The 18,366-nt window shown below is 52.4% G+C and overlaps 1 protein-coding gene across 1 annotated transcript in view; it reads left to right on the plus strand.

Moving 5' to 3' along the window:
• Positions 1-13,380: 13,380 nt before the first annotated feature.
• Positions 13,381-18,366, plus strand: part of THAP7 (THAP domain containing 7) — a 91,940-nt gene continuing 86,954 nt past the window's right edge. Inside the window, exon 1 of the mRNA XM_073322099.1 lies at positions 13,381-13,384. The gene's annotated coding sequence lies outside the window, so the exon portion shown is untranslated. The remainder of the gene's footprint in view (positions 13,385-18,366) is intronic.

The following is an 18,366-nucleotide window of genomic DNA, read 5'->3' on the forward strand; positions in this document are numbered from 1 at the left end:
AGTAGAGTGAACCAAGGGGCGGGGGGTTTCATCAAGGAGAAACAAACAGAACTTTCACACCGTAGCCTGGCCAGTCATGAAACTGGTTTTCAAAGCTTCTCTGATGCGTACCGCGCCCTCCTGTGCTCTTCTAACCGCCCTGGTGTCTGGCTGCGCGTAACCAGCAGCCAGGCGATTTGCCTCAACCTCCCACCCCGCCATAAACGTCTCCCCCTTACTCTCACAGATATTGTGGAGCACACAGCAAGCAGTAATAACAGTGGGAATATTGGTTTCGCTGAGGTCTAAGCGTGTCAGTTAACTGCGCCAGCGCACCTTTAAACGTCCAAATGCACATTCTACCACCATTCTGCACTTGCTCAGCCTGTAGTTGAACAGCTCCTGACTACTGTCCAGGCTGCCTGTGTACGGCTTCATGAGCCATGGCATTAAGGGGTAGGCTGGGTCCCCAAGGATACATATAGGCATTTCAACATCCCCAACAGTTATTTTCTGGTCTGGGAATAAAGTCCCTTCCTGCAGCTTTTGAAACAGACCAGAGTTCCTGAAGATGCGAGCATCATGCACCTTTCCCGGCCATCCCACGTTGATGTTGGTGAAACGTCCGTTGTGATCCACCAGAGCTTGCAGCACTATCGAAAAGTACCCCTTGCGGTTTATGTACTCGGCGGCTTGGTGCTCCGGTGCCAAGATAGGGATATGGGTTCCGTCTTTAGCCCCACCACAGTTAGGGAATCCCATTGCAGCAAAGCCATCCACTATGACCTGCACATTTCCCAGGGTCACTACCCTTGATATCAGCAGATCTTTGATTGCGTGGGCTACTTGCATCACAGCAGCCCCCACAGTAGATTTGCCCACTCCAAATTGATTCCCAACTGACCGGTAGCTGTCTGGCGTTGCAAGCTTCCACAGGGCTATCGCCACTCACTTCTCAACTGTGAGGGCTGCTCTCATCTTGGTATTCATGTGCCTCAGGGCAGGGGAAAGCAAGTCACAAAGTTCCATGAAAGTGCCCTTACGCATGCGAAAGTTTCGCAGCCACTGGGAATCGTCCCAGACCTGCAACACTATGCAGTCCCACCAGTCTGTGCTTGTTTCCCGAGCCCAGAATCGGTGTTCCACAGCATGAACCTGCCCCATTAGCACCATGATGCATGCATTGGCAGGGCCCATGCTTTCAGAGAAATTTGTGTCCATGTCCTGATCACTCACGTGACCGCGCTGACGTCGCCTCCTCGCCCGGTATCGCTTTGCCAGGTTCTGGTGCTGCATATACTGCTGGATAATGCGTGTGGTGTTTAATGTGCTCCTAATTGCCAAAGTGAGCTGAGCGGCCTCCATGCTTGCCTTGGTATGGCGTCCGCACAGAAAAAAGGCGCGGAACGATTGTCTGCTGTTGCTCTGACGGAGGGAGGGGCGACTGACGACACGGCTTACAGGGTTGGCTTCAGGGAGCTAAAATCAACAAAGGGGGTGGCTTTACATCAAGGAGTATTTCAGGCAGGACTTCACGGAGGGTTCCAGTAAGAAATGGTGCACCTAAGTTATCGTTCTTATTGGAACAAGGAGGTTAGCCTGGCCTCTGATTGATACATGGCTAGATTTACCTCGCTGCACCTTCTCTGTGAGTGACTGCAGTGTGACCTAGAGGAATGAGTCCCCTAGACAGGGGAGGAGGCAAATGAGTACAAAACAAATCTGGTCTATTTCTTGTTTTGACCCACTCCATCTATCTTTTACATCTTTGCCTGGCAGCAGACGGTGCAGAAGGACTGCATGCCATCCACATCTCATGGCTGCTCGGCAGAAGATGGTACAATACGACTGCTAGCCATCCTCATCTCTTGCCTGCCTGGCAGAAGATGGTACAATACAACTACTAGCAATCCTCATCTCTTGCCTGCCTGGCAGAAGATGGTACAGTATGACTGCTAGCAGTCCGTATCGCCTGCCCGCTCACCATAAGACGGTTCAGTAGGACTGACTGCAGGACTAAAGAGAATGACCTGGTCAAGTCACTCCAAATTTAGTCCCTGTGCCCATGTCTGCCCAGGCGCTCCCAGCCGACGTGGCCAGGAGCACCTCGGACACGACGAGGACGACTACCAGTCGTATTGCACCGTCTGCTGCCAGAAGGCAATGGGTTGCTGCTACTGTGTAGCAAAGCCATACCGTGTCTGCCAGCACCAAGAAGACATAGGGTGACGGTTACCTGAGCGGGCTCCATGCTTGCCGTGGTATGGCGTCTGCACAGGTAACTCAGGAAAAAAGGCGCGAAATTATTGTCTGCCCTTGCTTTCATGGAGGGGACCATTCGCATGGTCTTTGCCGGCCCTATGCCGGATGGTGAAAGCATAGGGCTGTAACGCCAGGTACCAGCGCAGTAGTCTAGTGTTGTTGTTTTTCATTCAGGAGTGGGGCATAGTCCGTGAGTAGTGTAAATGGGCCCCCGAGGAGGTAGTACTGCAGGGCGTCCCAGGCCCATTTCACCGCGAGTGCTTCTTTCTCTATTACCGCGTAGTTCTTCTCCCAGGGGAGTAATTTCTGGCTAAGATATAAGACCTGGTGGTCTTCTCCGTTGATTTCTTGGGACAGGACGGTCCCGAGCCCCACCTCCGAAGTGCCCGTGTGGAGGATAAAGTCACGGTTGAAGTCAGGGTTATATAGGACTGGCTCCCAGCAGAAGTACTCCTTGAGTGTCCGGAAGGCGTCTTCTCATTCTTGGGTCCACAGCAACCGCCGGGGGCTGTCTTTCGTCAAAAGTCCCAACAAGGGGGCTGCGATGGAAGCAAACTGGGGGATGAATCATTGATAGTAGCCAGCAAGCCCCAAGAATTGTCGCACTTGGCGTTTCGTGGTGGGTGGCGGGCAGGCTTCCAGTGCTTGAACCTTCCCCGTGAGGGGTTTCACTCATCCTCCACCTATGGTGTATCCAAGGTATGTTGCCTCTTGCCATCCAATGTGACACTTTTTTGGATTGGCTGTTAGTCCCGCCTTTTGCAGGGACCTCAGGACTGCAGCTGTGTGTTCCAGGTGGTCCACCCACTGGCAGCTGTAGACCACGATGTCATCCAAATACACCACTGCATAGTCTTGATGGGGCCATAAAAGGCACTCCATTAGTCGTTGGATCGTCACCGGGGCCCCATGGAGGCCGAAGGGCATCCAGGTAAATTGGTAAAGTCCTGTTGGGGTGGCAAATGCCATTTTCTCCTTAGAGATGGGGTCAAGCAGGATCTGCCAGTACCCCTTACTGAGGTCGAGGGTGGTGATGAAACGGGCCTCCCCTAGGCGGTCAAGCAGTTCATACACATGGGGCATAGGATATGCATCGAACCTTGAGATGGCATTGATCCGCTGGAAGTCTATACAGAAGCACCATGTGCCATCAGGCTTGGGCACCAAGACCACTGAACTGCACCACTCACTCTGCGACAGCTCGATGACTCCTAGGGCTAGCATGGCCTGTACTTCTTCCTCGACCTCCTGCCACATTTGGTGCAGCAGGGGCCTGGTCGTCTCCCAGATTACCTTCCCCGGCTCGGTCTGGATGGCATGATGGACCAAGGTCATGTAACCAGGTAGGACTGTAAAGGTTCTCCTGAAAACCTGCAGGAGACATTGGGCCTGCTTACACTGCTCCTCTGTAAGCGTGTCGCTGAGCTGGGGGCCTGCAGGGTCCTCTGTCAGGGGCGCACGGGGACCCAACTCTGGTTCTGGCGGGTAAGGGTTAATTAATAGGCCCTCCCGCTTCCGCCATGGTTTCAATATATTCACGTGATACCACTGGGTCTTCTTGCGCCGGTCAGGCTGGTGGACTTCATAGGTGATGGGGCCAACCTTCTGGGCCACCTCATAGGGTCCCTGCCAACAGGCCAGCAGCTTCAACTTGCTTGACGGTAAGAGGAGCAGGACCCAATCACCTGGCTCAAAGGCACGGACCTGCGTTTCCTGGTTATAGGTTTGTGCCTGGGCTTCCTGCGCGGCTTTTAAGTTTTCATATGCTAGGGCTCCAGCCTGAGCGAGGTGCTGCTGGAGCTGGAGAACATACTTCAGGAAGCCCTGGTTTGGAGATGGTGACTGCTCCCATGTCTCCAGCATTAAGTTTAACAGGCCCTGCGGGCAGCGGCCATATAGTAGCTCAAACGGGGAGAACTTTGTCGATGACTGCATTACCTCGCAGATGGCCAGCACTAGAGGTGAGAGTAGCTGGTCCCACCAGCATAGCTACTCTGGGGGGAACTTGCACAACATCTCCTTCAGAGTCCGACTGAACCGTTCCACCCCTCTGTCAGTCTGTGGGTGGTAGAAGGAGGTGTGTAACTGTTTGACTCTCAGGAGCTCGCATATCTGCTGCAACAGCCGGGAGGTGAAGTTGGTGCCCTGGTCCATTAGGATTTCCGGGGCAGGCCCACTCGAGCGAAGATCTTCACTAGTTCACAGGCGATGGTTCGGGCAGTGGTGCTCCGCAATGGCATGGCCTCGGGAAAACAGGTGGCATAATCCACGATGACCAACTCACACTGGAATCCCGCAGCACTTCTCGGGAGTGGGCCCACCAGTTCCATGGCCATCCGCTCAAATGGTATCTCCACTATGGGCATGGGAACCAAAGGGGCCTTGGGCACCCGTGGGGAGCCACTAACTGTTACTCCGGGCAGGAGCTACAATAGTTCCTCACCTCCTGGTGAACACCGGGCTAGAAGAACCATGTCAAAATCTGGGCGAGGGTCTTTTCATGGCCCAAGTACCAGCAGCAGGGATGTCATGTGTGAGCTTCATTACGGCTCGTTGGTGGCACAGAGGCACCAGCAGCTGCGTCTGTGGCTCTTCCATGTGTGGATCTCGTTCCACCCGATAAAGACTCCAATTGGTCCCCAGGACACTCGGTACGGGGGCATGGATCCTTGTTGAGGTGGGAGTTTGGGGCATCTGACCCAAAGCCCCGAGCGAGCCTCTTGTCCGCAGGGGAGACTCTGCACTTTGCTCTGAACTCCCCTTTCTTTTCGGAGTTAGGGCACGCTGGCCCGGGGGTGGGGGGTAGGCTCTGGTAGCTGGCCCCACCGGCGCTTCAGCGGCAAGGAAGTCTTCCATCAAATGCGATGGTGGTGGCTAGCGTCGCTGGCTGACGGCGAAGCACCCAGGCACTTCCTTGCGCTGGGAGGATGTGTACGAACTGTTCTAAAATAACTTGTTCCATGACCTCATCAGCAGTCCTCCTCTCCGGCTGTAACCACCGCTTGCACTCGGGGCGGCAGGCTTGTCTAATTTTTGGTGGTGCTCAGAACAGGTCCAAGTCCCGCTCCCCCCCTCCCCCCGCACACACACACACACCTGCCTAGTAAGCCAATACACAGTAACTCCTCATTTAGAGGTAACCTTGTTTTGTTGTTACGTTTCTGATCAATTAGAGCAGTGGCTCTAGAACTTTTTTTTCCGTGGACAACTTGACAATTTCTGAGGGTCTTGGCGCTCCACTTCGTGATCTTTCCAAACGTTGTTTGGACCGTTAGCTGACTATTGTAAAGTGCTTTGGATAAAAGCACTGCTTAAAAAAAACCCCTAAATAATAATAAACTTTTTTTGTTCTACACATAAAAGTACATAACTCATATTTTAATATCAATAGTCTTAACCTTTCTAATGTGATGAATGTGCCCTCTCTCCCCCACGGCAGCAGCCCCCAAGCTGGGGCTGGGAAGGAGGGGGGGGTCTCTCCCTCTCTCCCTGACCGCAGGAGACCCTGCGCTCTGGCTGGAAAGGAGGGGGGGTCTCTCCCTCTGGCTGGTCTCTCCCTCTCTCCCCCACGGCAGCAGCCCCCAAGCTGGGGCTGGGAAGGAGCGGGGGGGTCTCTCCCTCTCTCCCCTGCCTCAGCAGCCCCCAAGCTGGGACTAGAAAGAAGAGGGGGGTCTCTCCCTCTCTCCCCCACGGCAGCAGCCCCCAAGCTGGGGCTGGGAAGAAGGGGGGGGTCTCTCCCTCTCTCCCTGACCGCAGGAGACCCTGCGCTCTGGCTGGAAAGGAGGGGGGGGTCTCTCCCTCTGGCTGGTCTCTCCCTCTCTCCCCCACGGCAGCAGCCCCCAAGCTGGGGCTGGGAAGGAGGGGGGGGGGGTCTCTCCCTCTCTCCCCTGCCTCAGCAGCCCCCAAGCTGGGACTAGAAAGAAGAGGGGGTCTCTCCCTCTCTCCCCCACTGCAGCAGCCCCTGAACTCTGGCTGGAAAGGAGGGGGGGTCTCTCCCCTGCCACAGCAGCCACAGAGCTGAAGCTGGGAAGCCAGAGCCCTGGAGCCTCTTTCTCTGGCAGCCGTAGCCCTGCATGTCCCAAATTCCCCCCATCCCTTCTTCTCACCCCACTGCCCCCTCCCACCTACCCCTTATTTCCCCCAAGGCCACCACCTCCCCTTACACGTGCATCGTCTCCAGGGTCCAGGCACCTAATTAGAGGAGCCACGCCTGTGCAGCTCCACTAATTAGGTGGGTAGCCCTTCATTCTCTCGTGTGCAGCCGCCCAGAAGTTCACCTTAGAGGGAACTATCCGCAGACCACCTGAATGGAGCTCACAGACCACTGGTGGTCCACAGACCAGAGTTTTTGTGGCACCTTAGAGACTAACCAATTTATTTGAGCATAAGCTTTCGTGAGCTACAGCTCACTTCATCGGATGCTTATGCTCAAATAAATTGGTTAGTCTCTAAGGTGCCACAAGTACTCCTTTTCTTTTTGCGAATACAGACTAACACGGCTGTTACTCTGAGACCAGAGTTTGAAAACCTCTGAATTAGAGAACAGGCTCATTTAAAGTTGCCCAATGCACCCTTATAACATTGTTTGGCAGCCACCTGCTTTGTCCACTGCTTGCAGAAAGAGCAGCCCGTTGGAGCTAGCTGGTGGGGGTAGCGTGACCAGATGTCCTGATTTTATAGGGACAGTCCTGATTTTAGGGTCTTTTTCATATATAGGCTCCTATTACCCCCAACCCTCTGTCCTGATTTTTCACACTTGCTGTCTGGTCACCCTAAGAGCAGGGGTGGGAAGGAGGAAGAGGGGTGCTGTTGTCAGGGTGTCCCCCTCTGGGAATCCCCTTCGGGAATTAGATTCACTTAACATCATTTCACTTAAAGTAATAGTTTTCAGGAACATAACTACAACGTTAAGTGAGGAGTTACTGTATATTTTTTAAAATAATGTAAATGTGTGAGGGCTCTGGGGTGGGTCTGGTGATGAGGGGTTTCAGGTGTGGGGGGGGCTCAAGCAGAGGTCTGTGGTGCAGGAGTGAGGGCAGTGGATGAGGGGTTTGGGATGTGGGAGGGGGCTAAGGGCTAGGGCAGAGGGTTGGGGTTAAGGGGGTGACGGCTCTGGGGTGGGACAGGGCTGGGGATGAGGAGTTGGGGTGCAGACAGGCTGCCCTGGGGCAAGGGCCAGAGAGGAGGATTCCCCCCAGCCCTCTCCCCACAGGCAGCAACGAGCTCCGCGGGAGGGCCCCCCTGCACCACAATCACCTCGCACCACTGTCACTGCACGTGCTCCTAGGGCCCCTCTCAGGTACAGAAAGCCCCCTCGCCTCCCCTGTGGTGGGTGTTGCGGGGGGCTGCCATCACATGTGCACCTCCTCCCCTGCTGCTGCCCCTCACTGTAGCCACACTGGGGGGTGGGGGGTTGGGGCTGCCCCTTGTCCAGCGTGGGGCAGGAGTGGTGACTGCGGGAGGGGGCCCCACTGGAAAATGAAAGGGTCTGAGGGGGAAGGGCAGGCTCAGGGTCAGCCTGCCCTGGCAGTAATTGATGGGGGGCTAGGACCCTGCGGCGGCAGTTGATGCAGGGAGGCAGCCTGGAGCTTCAGGGGCGAGACGGGGACACTCCACTCTGGGGCCCCGGGAAGGTGCGCCAGGGCAGCAAGTGGGGGCCAGGGGACACTTGGGGGAGGTGCATGGGGGTGACAGGTGGGGCCGGGAGAGAGACCCGGCCCCAAACATTGGTGAAGCCAGGCCCCCAGACCCTGAATATTGCTGAAGCCCGGGCACCATGAGCCCATATAACTCGCCACCTATGCTTGCATGCTTCCTTCAGCTCTTGGGCCACCAGCCGGGGTCTGGTGCCTGTGGGGTAGGTCTGGCTCCGGAACTGCTGCTGAAAGTTTTCCGGGCTAAGGTCCAAGGCATCCAGGATCACTGTCTTTACCTGGCTATAATCCCTTGCATCCTCTGTAGACAGCCCTCTGTACGCCGTTTGGGCTGTCCTGGTCAAGCACAGGGCCAAGAGAGTGGCCCATTGGTCAGGGGCCCACCCTGTGTTAGGGGGCTTATTCCTTCACCCACTTACTTCCCTGGTCCTTCTCGCATGAACAGAGAGCAACAATACCCGAAGTCCAAAGGTGCAAACAATTCGATGTTTATTGGGGTGAACTTCCAGCAAGCATGATTCTAGTTTCCTTCCTTAGTGTCCCCCTTCCCAGCTCTGACACCACAGAGCCTTACACCTGTGTCCCTGTTCCCATTCCTGCCCTTAGCAAAACATTATTCCAATTTCCTTACCCCCCCCCATTCCCTGTTCCCATTTCCCCTCTTTAGCAAAACATTATTCCAATTTTCTTACCCACATTCCCTGTTCCCATTTTCCCCCACACACACACACACACCCACTCACTTCCTGATTGACTGCAGGCTACATAGTAAAACTTGAGTTCTGCTTTGCTATACCTTAGCAAATCATTTTCCTGAAATTTAACTAACCAATCCTAACACATTGTAACATGATTATGTAACCAATTATATCCCACCACCTTAATTAGTTTACACCCAGCAAAATTAATTATACAGCAGACGGGAACAATCACAGAACCAGACCGAGACTATACAGACAAACAACAGCAAAGTGGGAACTATAATGACAAGACAATACAAAAGTGAGGATTTCACATCCCAGCTATGGATAAGTGAGTTCTTGCCAGACAGGATGCTATCAGACTAAGTTTCCTTTTACATTTTCTAGGTACTTCTCTTTCTCTGGAGGTGATGGGAATTATCAGGACAGGATTGTATTCCTAACAGCCACATAGCACCTTCTTTCAATGTGACTAGTTTGGAATGTGAGGATGTGACTGTTCGCTTCCTAGCTTATGGCTGCCTCTACTGCTTAGCCAAAGCCGTTAGCCTAAGCACAGGGCCTCAGACTGTCACAGTAAGAGAAGTTTCAGAGTTAACAGCCGTGTTAGTCTGTATTCGCAAAAAGAAAAGGAGTACTTGTGGCACCTTAGAGACTAACCAATTTATTTGAGCATGAGCTTTCGTGAGCTACAGCTCACTTCATCGGATGCATACTGTGGAAACTGCAGAAGACATTATATACACAGAGACCATGAAACAATACCTCCTCCCACCCCACTCTCCTGCTGGTAATAGCTTATCTAAAGTGATCATCAAGTTGGGCCATTTCCAGCACAAATCCAGGTTTTCTCACCCTCCGCCCCCCACACACAAACTCACTCTCCTGCTGGTAATAGCCCATCCAAAGTGACCACTCTCTTTAAAATGTTTATGATAATCAAGGTGGGCCATTTTCAGCACAAATCCAGGTTTTCTCACCCCCCCACCCCCCTCCAAAAACCACACACACAAACTCACTCTCCTGCTGGTAATAGCTTATCCAAAGTGACCACTCTCCCTACAATGTGCATGATAATCAAGGTGGGCCATTTCCAGCATAAATACAGGTTTTCTCACCCCCCCACCCCATACACACACAAACTCACTCTCCTGCTGGTAATAGCTCATCCAAAGTGACCACTCTCCTTACAATGTGCATGATAATCAAGGTGGGCCATTTCCAGCATAAATCCAAGTTTAACCAGAACGTCGGGGGGCGGGGGGGTAGAAAAAAACAAGGGGAAATAGGCTACCTTGCATAATGACTTAGCCACTCCCAGTCTCTATTTAAGCCTAAATTAATAGTATCCAATTTGCAAATGAATTCCAATTCAGCAGTTTCTCGCTGGAGTCTGGATTTGAAGTTTTTTTGTTGTAAGATAGCGACCTTCATGTCTGTGATTGCGTGACCAGAGAGATTGAAGTGTTCTCCGACTGGTTTATGAATGTTATAATTCTTGACATCTGATTTGTGTCCAATCTCTACGTAAAAGAATAAATGGACACAAATCAGATGTCAAGAATTATAACATTCATAAGCCAGTCGGAGAACACTTCAATACATCTAAAGAATACATCTAAATTCTTGGAGTATAGGCCTTTACAGACAGACCTGAATATCTATATCCTAACACCCTGCAACCAGTGTCACCCTTTCAAAAGTTACTAAAAAGGCCTCGGGGCCATCATCAGGTCCCATCTTGGTTAGCCGCAGCGGCGCAGTGGTGCGGGGTGACCCGGCTGCATCTCCTGGCTGGGGCTCCGCGGGGCAAGGCAGTGCCATCGCGAGCTGCTATATGCGTTGTCGTTGGTGTTCCTGGTGCTGAACCCGCAGGTCCCAAATCAGCTGCTGCTGCTGGGCGGCCTGTTGCCGCTCCTGGCTCTCTGTCAGGAGCTTGATAAGTTTGTCCACATCCATGGCTCTTTCTGGGGTGCGTGCCCCCACCAGACCCCTTCTCACAGGGGTCGAGGGATTGTGCCCACATTCTCCACCACATGTAGAGAGGTGAGCCGGGGCTTGTCTCTCTCCGGGGCAGCGGGGAACCACACCGCCTCACTAAACACAGCAAGAGGTCTTGTGGGAATTAGTTCTGCGGCGGGGGTCTTCCTCAGGGGCCCTTGTGACAGCATAAACAAACACAGTGAGCCCAGGCCCGAGGTCAGGGCAGGGCAAGGGTGAGTCAGGCTCTCAGGCCCTCAGGCAGGGGCTGAGCAACAACAGTACATAAGCAGCAAGCGAGGCCCTTGGTTACAAAGGCCCAGGGAGAGGGGGAGGCTGCCACCCGCGAGTTTGGGTGGCAGGGGAGACCCAGGCCCTCCCACTCCACTGTGTCCCAGCCCGGGGCCCTAGCAGCAGCAGACGACCCGCTGCTGTATCGGGGAATCCCAGCCGCTACACACTGACATGGGTTCTGGCCATGCTGCAGCCAGACTAGGGTCAGCTGCCCCCGGGCTACTGCCAGACTCCCCCTCTGGAGGTACCTGGGTCGGGGTGGTGTCCTCACGGGGGTCCAGCACCATGGGTTCCTCGGGACAGCTGGCGAGGGGTAGACTCGGTAACTCCTCCTGGTAGCTGGCGTGGGGCAGGTCGGGCCAGTCCTCAGGTTTACCACGGGCCACTGGGGTTTCCCAGTCGCAAGCTAGGCTGGAGGCATCTGGCCTCCCCGGCAGCTGCTCTCTCAGTGAGCTCTGAGGTCGAGCTTTTATACTTCCAGGGCAACGCCTGACCCAATGAGGGATGGGCTCAGAGCTGCCTGCCTCTGCCCACTCTGGTGTCCGGAGGTACTCGTCTCTCTCAGGAGTGGCGGGGAACCACACCACCTCACTACAGTGAGAAATGTCCCTGAAGAGGGACGGGTGGCGGGATAGGCAGGAAGGATAGATATGGAATCGGGTTTCCGTTGCTGATGAATTCCAACGCCCACTTGTCTGAGGTGACATTCCGCCATGTTGGGTAGAATGGGGTCAGATGGTCAGCAAATTGATGAAGAGTTTCTGAGGGTGGCAGCACATGGTCTAGGTGGAAGTGTCTCGGGGACTCAACCAAGTTCTCAAAACTGCAGTTTTGAGGTAGGTCATGAGATGTAGATGATTGTGATGGGGCCTGTCTACGTTTAGAAGGAGGTCTCTGTTATCTCCACTGCAGGTCGGAGTGTCGTTGAGTTAGGACAGCCAGAGGTCAAGCTCTTGGGGCAGGGTGATATCTACCTGGTCTTTTCTTCTGTGCTGTGTATAAATGCTGAGTGATCTCAATGTTGCTTTTGAATCTTTTAGGGAATAGAGGGATTCATCAATCCAGTTGGCAAATGGTTTGGAGCTTTTGAATGGCACATCCTCTACTGCGGCCTGCACTTCCTTCAGGAATCCCAACAGGTGTGGCCATGAACTCCATCTCATAACCACTGATGTTGCTATTGACAAAGCCTCATAATGGGAAATTCTGAATTTTAGAATTGCCATTGAGACATCTATCCTCTTCCACTCTTCAACACTGGGAGTCATTTTGGAGTGATGTTGTCTCCCCATTTCATTCACCGCATTGACCACCAGAGAGTTTGGTGTGGGATATGAAAATAAGAAGCCCATGTCCATTAAATTAGCAGATGCTGGGGGGTTGGAGTTGGCATCACTGCGTCGTCTAATGAAGATGATGAGAAATTGGGGACACCAGAAATGGACACAGTATTCCAGTGGCAGAGCCAAAGACAGAACTAATATAACCTTCAGAGTCCTATTTAAGATCATCCCCATGCCCTCTGGCCCTCTGCCTACCCAACCCATTCCTACTGAAGGGGTTTTGTGAGGTTCAAGGAAAAGGGTACAGCCATGCTGAGAAAGAAATTGCACCTGTTCAGATCACAGACAATCTGTGTCTGACTGGCCCAGTCATGGGACAGAAATGGTGAGTGGGTTCTTGAATGATATCACCCTGGGGAACAGTAGGTGGGATTGTATATAAAGGGGTTAACAGCTCTTACTGGAGAGCTCAGGCATGCACGGGGACAGCACCCTCAGCACACTGCTGCCAGGGACAGGGGCATCCAGGAAACTCTTCTGGCAGAAAGTCACAAGACCTCTGAGCATGAGAGCTGGTATCTGTCAGACTCCTGGACTTTGTGGCTATTCCAGCATGTGCTGAATTCTGCTGTGTGAGGGGAGAACCCCCCTCACTGATGCGGGATGCAATTAAAGACCCCTGAAGTTCCCAGAAGAACTTTCCCATCCAAGGGGATACTCTGTCTTTCAATATCAAGAGTTCCCCCTCGGGGCACTGTATGAAACCCCACAGAGATGTTTAAGACTTACTGTGATTTCCTGGGTGCAGTGTAGAACAAGCTGCTAAATATTTCCCTGATCAAATCCCACTCTGTGTGATCATCTCAGAAATCAAAGCAAACTCATTCTTGCCATCATGCCATTGTTTGTGAAATGAGATACAGGCTCACATATGTCCTATTTGTCTTTTTTTCTGAAAACTGGGTTAATGAACATTTCTTTCCTCTCAACAGCCTCCATGGTGACGACTTCATCAGTGCTCCAGGACTGGAGCACCCATGGAATAAAAGCATGGGTGCTCAGCACTCACCAGCTGGTCCGGCCAATCAGCTCCTTCCCCTCCACCGCAGCACCTCCTGCCCACACTGATCAGCTGTTCTGCAGAGGGCAGGAGGTGCTCAGGGGGGAGGAGCATGGACAGGAAGAGGCGGAACAAGCGCAGGGCGCTCTTGGGAGAGACGGTGGAACGGGGCAGAAAGAGGCGGAGTGGGAGCGGGAAGAGGCAGGGAAGGGGTGGGGCCTGGAGGGAAGGGGTATAGTAGGGGCAGGGCCTGGGCAGACAGGTGGTCAAGCACCATCAAGGAAATCAAAATGTTGGCACCTCTGCCTACACTGCCCCCACAGAACTGGGTGACTGAATCAAACCTTAACAATGTCTCCTTCATTTCTAAGTGAAAATTCAGAACAGTACATTTTAATATGGAGGAAATAGAAACTTTTGACTCTACGGAGATGCTTTTGTGTCTCTTTTTTTCATCCAAAAAGCCTTTTTCTCCCTGAAATAAACACATTCCCATGGAAAGTTTCTGCCATCACCTTGCTGTCATCGTGAATACACTGGACCGGAAGACAGAATATCTAGGGTCTATTTCCTGCTCAAACATCCCTGTGTGACTATCAGCACTTTCTTTGCAGGGGGAATGTCAAAGATCCAACACTGGGGGCTCTGCACAGGATGTGGGTTCTGAGTTTGGGGGAAGCTCTTTCGGGCAGACAATTCTCCCTCCATCCCTGACGCACAGGGTGGAGTGTCCGCATGGCTTCAGCTACTACAAGGTCAGTCACAGCACGAGCAACTCGGTCCTGCCACACTCCCCATCCAGAGCTTTTCCATTCAGTGGATATGTTCAGTTCCTGTAGCATGTAGATGTTTTTTCTCTCCTGCCCGACTGCCCTTGAACCCCGACCCCCTCTGACTTTCTTTGCAAAGTGCTGATGAGGTCTCAGCTCGCTGACATACCAGGATTCCAGAGTAATCTGCACAGACCCTCCACTGCCCAGATGCACGGGGCATGCAATGAGAGCATCCCTTCTGCAGCTGAAATTGTTGGAACCAATACAGGGCACACGAAGTTTAGTCAGTGGACTGTAAGTATTAAGTAAAGTAGGCAAACTCACCCATTTCCTCCTGGACTTCCGCTGCAAAAGAAAAATGGGGAGAAGAAGAAAACAGTTCAGTGAATGTCCATTGACTTATGGATTGAAGAGGGTGAATGAGATCCTTTCTTTGTTGATTAGCATAAATATTGGCCATGGTAGTGACCTACCTCTTCAATCCATGGGCTAGCCCCATACCTATTCCGCTATGGAGTAGATAGAGAAGATGATATTCTTGCTTTGATCAATTGAAGAAAAAACTTCATGGCGACAACTAATTAGCAAAAGGTGAATATGACACACTACGCTCCTCTGCCAGTATGGGTTCTGCTATGAAAGGAGCAGTAACACCATTTACATCATGAGCTGCCTTCCATTTGCTGATTCAATGCAGAGTCCTTTCAGTGTGTACGTGGCCTTTCCTACCGTGTCTCTGCAAGAGTGTTATAGTTCTTGGAGAATACAAACAACTAGTGGGTGAGTCTATTTCAATTTCAGCAATGTATGAGCAGCACTGCTGAGAACCAGCAAGTGCTCATATATGTTATTGACAAAATTAGCCTCGTAATCTACTCTATCAAAAACAGGAAAGTGGGGTGAGGTCTAATAAATCAATGATTTTTCTTTTCATTCTAGAAGACTCCTACACAACAGTAGAGCACATGGAAGAAACAGGTCACAGACTTACTTTTTCTCTTTTCCAAGTCTCCTAAAAAAGAAAAAATATATTTAAAGATAACAATAGCAGCCTTTGTAATAATAAGGCCAAGAACAAACGCAGCTACAAACTTGATTTGAAAAATTTCCAGTGATGGAGCATCCACCGCAACCCCTTGTAAATTATTCCAACGCCTAATCACCCTCACTCTTAAAAATTTACCCTTATTTCTAGTCTGACTTTCTTAATTTCAATTTCCAGCCATTGGATTTTGCTCGACCATTCTCTGCTAGACTAAAGAGCGCATTATCACATATTTGTTCTCTATCTACTGTGACAGGGTCGGGCCAGATGGCTACAGGAGAATAACAGAAGGCAGATATAATAGCCCAAGGTTAAGTAGGTCCCTTTTCCCTGGCTCAGGGAACAGGGAAGTTTCCAGAACCATCAGGAACTTTCTGGAGACAATTAAGACAGACAGGCTGATTAGAACACCTGCAGCCAATCAAGAAGCTGCTAGAATCAATTAAGGCAGGCTAATCAGGGCACCTGGGTTTAAAAAGGAGTTCACTTCAGTCTGTGGTGCATGCAAGGAGCTGGGAGCGAGAGGCGCTAGAAGCTGAGAGTGAGAACACATACTGTTGGAGGACTGAGGAGTACAAGCATTGTCAGACACCAGGAGGAAGGTCCTATGGTGAGGATAAAGAAGGTGTTGGGAGGAGGCCATGGGGAAGTAGCCCAGGGAGTTGTAGCTGTCGCACAGCTGTTCCAGGAGGCACTCTAGACAGCTGCATTCCACAGGGCCCTGGGCTGGAACCCGGAGTAGAGGGTGGGCCCGGGTTCCCCCCAAACCTCCCAACTCCTGGTCAGACACAGGAGGAGTTGACCTGGACTGCGGGTTCACAAAAACGGCCAAACTGAGGACTGCCGTGAAGCTCTAAGGTGAAAAAATCTGCCAATAAGCGCAAGACCCACCGAGGTAGAGGAGGAACTTTGTCACAACTGGTGTCAGAAGTAGGATCTGGTGTGCACAGCACAGCAGAAGGAGGGTGTTTGGGGAAAAAAAAAGGGAGAGGGTTTTTTTTTCCCTCACCACAATGGAGGACGTAGTGCAGGCACTGATACAAGCCACAACTGCCCAGCATGAGGCTCCCAGTGTCCAGGCAGCCGCCCAACAGGAGGCAGTGAGGCTGCAGCAAGAGACTAATCGCCTGCTGATGGACCAGGCTGCTCAAGACCGGGCTGTGTTTCAGGAACTGGTAAACCAGGTAAACGCCCTTACAGAGCTGAACTGCGGCCATGATGGGACGCAGATCATGTGGGCCAGCAATTGGCTGCAGAAAATGACGCAGGAGGATGATGTAGAGGCATACCTCCTGGCCTTTGAGAGGAATGCCCTGCAGGAGGTTTGGCCCCGAGAACAGTGGTCTGGCATCCTCGCGCCATCCCTGTGTGGGGAGGCCCAGAAGGCCTCCTATGATTTGCCTGAAGAGGCTGCGGCAGACTACCCCCCAGCTGAAAGCAGAGATCCTGGCGGATCTGGGGTAACGACCGCAGTGCGGGCCCAGCGATATCATGAGTGGAGGTACCAGGAAAACAAAACCCCATGGTCCCAATTATATGACCACATCCATCTTGCACAAAAGGGGTTATGAACTGAGTCCCGGAGTCCGGAGGAGATACTAGAGGTTCTGCTCATCGACCGGTACATGAGAGGACTACTGCCAGACCTTCGCGCCTGGGAAAGCCAGAATGAACCCTCCACCTACAACGAGGTTGTCGTGCTGGTAGAAAGGCGAAGGACGGCAAGGGAGCTGACCCGACCAGTTAAGGAAAAAGCACCCCGGGTTAAACTAGCAGCACCAAGCCCTAGAGCTCGGGTGACTGGGCCACCAGGAGAGCCCAGGGGGTAAAAGAGAGGGGCTGAAGGCCCACCAGAAGCCACAGAGAGTTGGAGCACTGAGGGGAAAGAGGATCGTGATGTTAAACTGCCCAAACCAAGAGACCGGGGAAAACCTAGGGCTCCATACAGACGTTATGCCTGCGGGGAGTGGGGACACATGGCTGCACAGTGTCCCAATGCCGAGGAGCCTATGCAGTGTAACCTGGGGAACTGGGCAGACACATGCTCCCTAATCCACCTTGTGGGGGTCTCACTAACTCCACATAGGTACACCAGACCAGTGAAGCTAAATGGGGTAGAGACCACAGCACTGGTTGATTCGAGGAGTGCTATCATGCATGTCTCGGGGAAGCTCGTGAAGTGTAGTCAGCTACTGTGGGCTAAGCATACGGGGATAACATGTGTCCATGGGACAGTTGGTTATTACCCCACCATCCCAGTAAAAATTGAGTTTCAGGGGAACACTACTGAGGTAGTAGCAGGTGTAGTCCCTAAACTCCCATACCCGGTGCTCATAGGAAGGGACTTCCCAGGGTTTGAAGACTTACTCTCGGCAGGGGAATTGGAGAAAGGGGGAAGCCCTGAAAGTAGTGAGGCATCCACAGTAGACTGTCAACCTCCAACCTTCTCTGAAATATCCCCAGATTTCTTCTCCGCTCCCAGACAGCGTAGAAAGACGAAACGGGAAAGAAGGGCAGCTAAGGCCTTGGGAACCCGAATACTGGCCCAAAGCCAGAGGGTTGCTCTCGGAGGTAGGCAGATCCGAGCAGCTGAAAAGGATGCCACCCAGGAAGGAGAAGTACCCGAGTCTGACCCACACCCTAACGCCTCTGAACCAGTAGAAGCAACAGAGACTGGCCCCCTACATCTCAGGCAGATTAGCCCTGGGAGAGGAAATTTTGGAAAGGACCAGCCTGAAGACCCAAGGTATGACAACATCAGGAAGGAGGTGACCGAAATAGATGGGGTCCCCGTGGAAGGAAAAACCCAGGGACCAGGACCCTACTTCATAATGAAGAAGACTCTCTTATACCAGGTTACACCAGTACAGGGGCAGAAGGTACAGCAGATTCTAGTACCTCAAAAATACCAGAATGCTGTATTAAGTCTGGTCCATAGTCATCTTTGTGGGGGGCATTTCAGGGTAGAGAAGACCCTGGCACGAGTCCTGCGATGATTCTTCTGGCCCGGAGTACATGAAGAAGTGCGGAGGTACTGTGCGTCCTGCCCGGAGTGTCAGCTGCACAGTCCCCGTCCCCACTTGAGGGCACCTTTGGTACCCCTTCCCATCATAGAGGTCCCCTTCGTGCAAATAGCCATGGACCTAGTGGGACCCCTGGAGAAGACAGCCCGGGGCCACCAATATATACTTGTTGTTTTGGATTATGCTACTCGCTACCCAGAAGCCGTACCCCTGCGGAACACGGCCTTTAAAACGATAGCTAAAGAGTTGGTGGGGATCTTTGTCCGAGTGGGGCTACCAAAGGAGATATTAACAGACCAAGGTACCCCATTT

The sequence above is a fragment of the Lepidochelys kempii genome, chromosome 23, assembly GCF_965140265.1.
Source record: "Lepidochelys kempii isolate rLepKem1 chromosome 23, rLepKem1.hap2, whole genome shotgun sequence".
Lineage (NCBI taxonomy): Eukaryota > Metazoa > Chordata > Testudines > Cheloniidae > Lepidochelys > Lepidochelys kempii.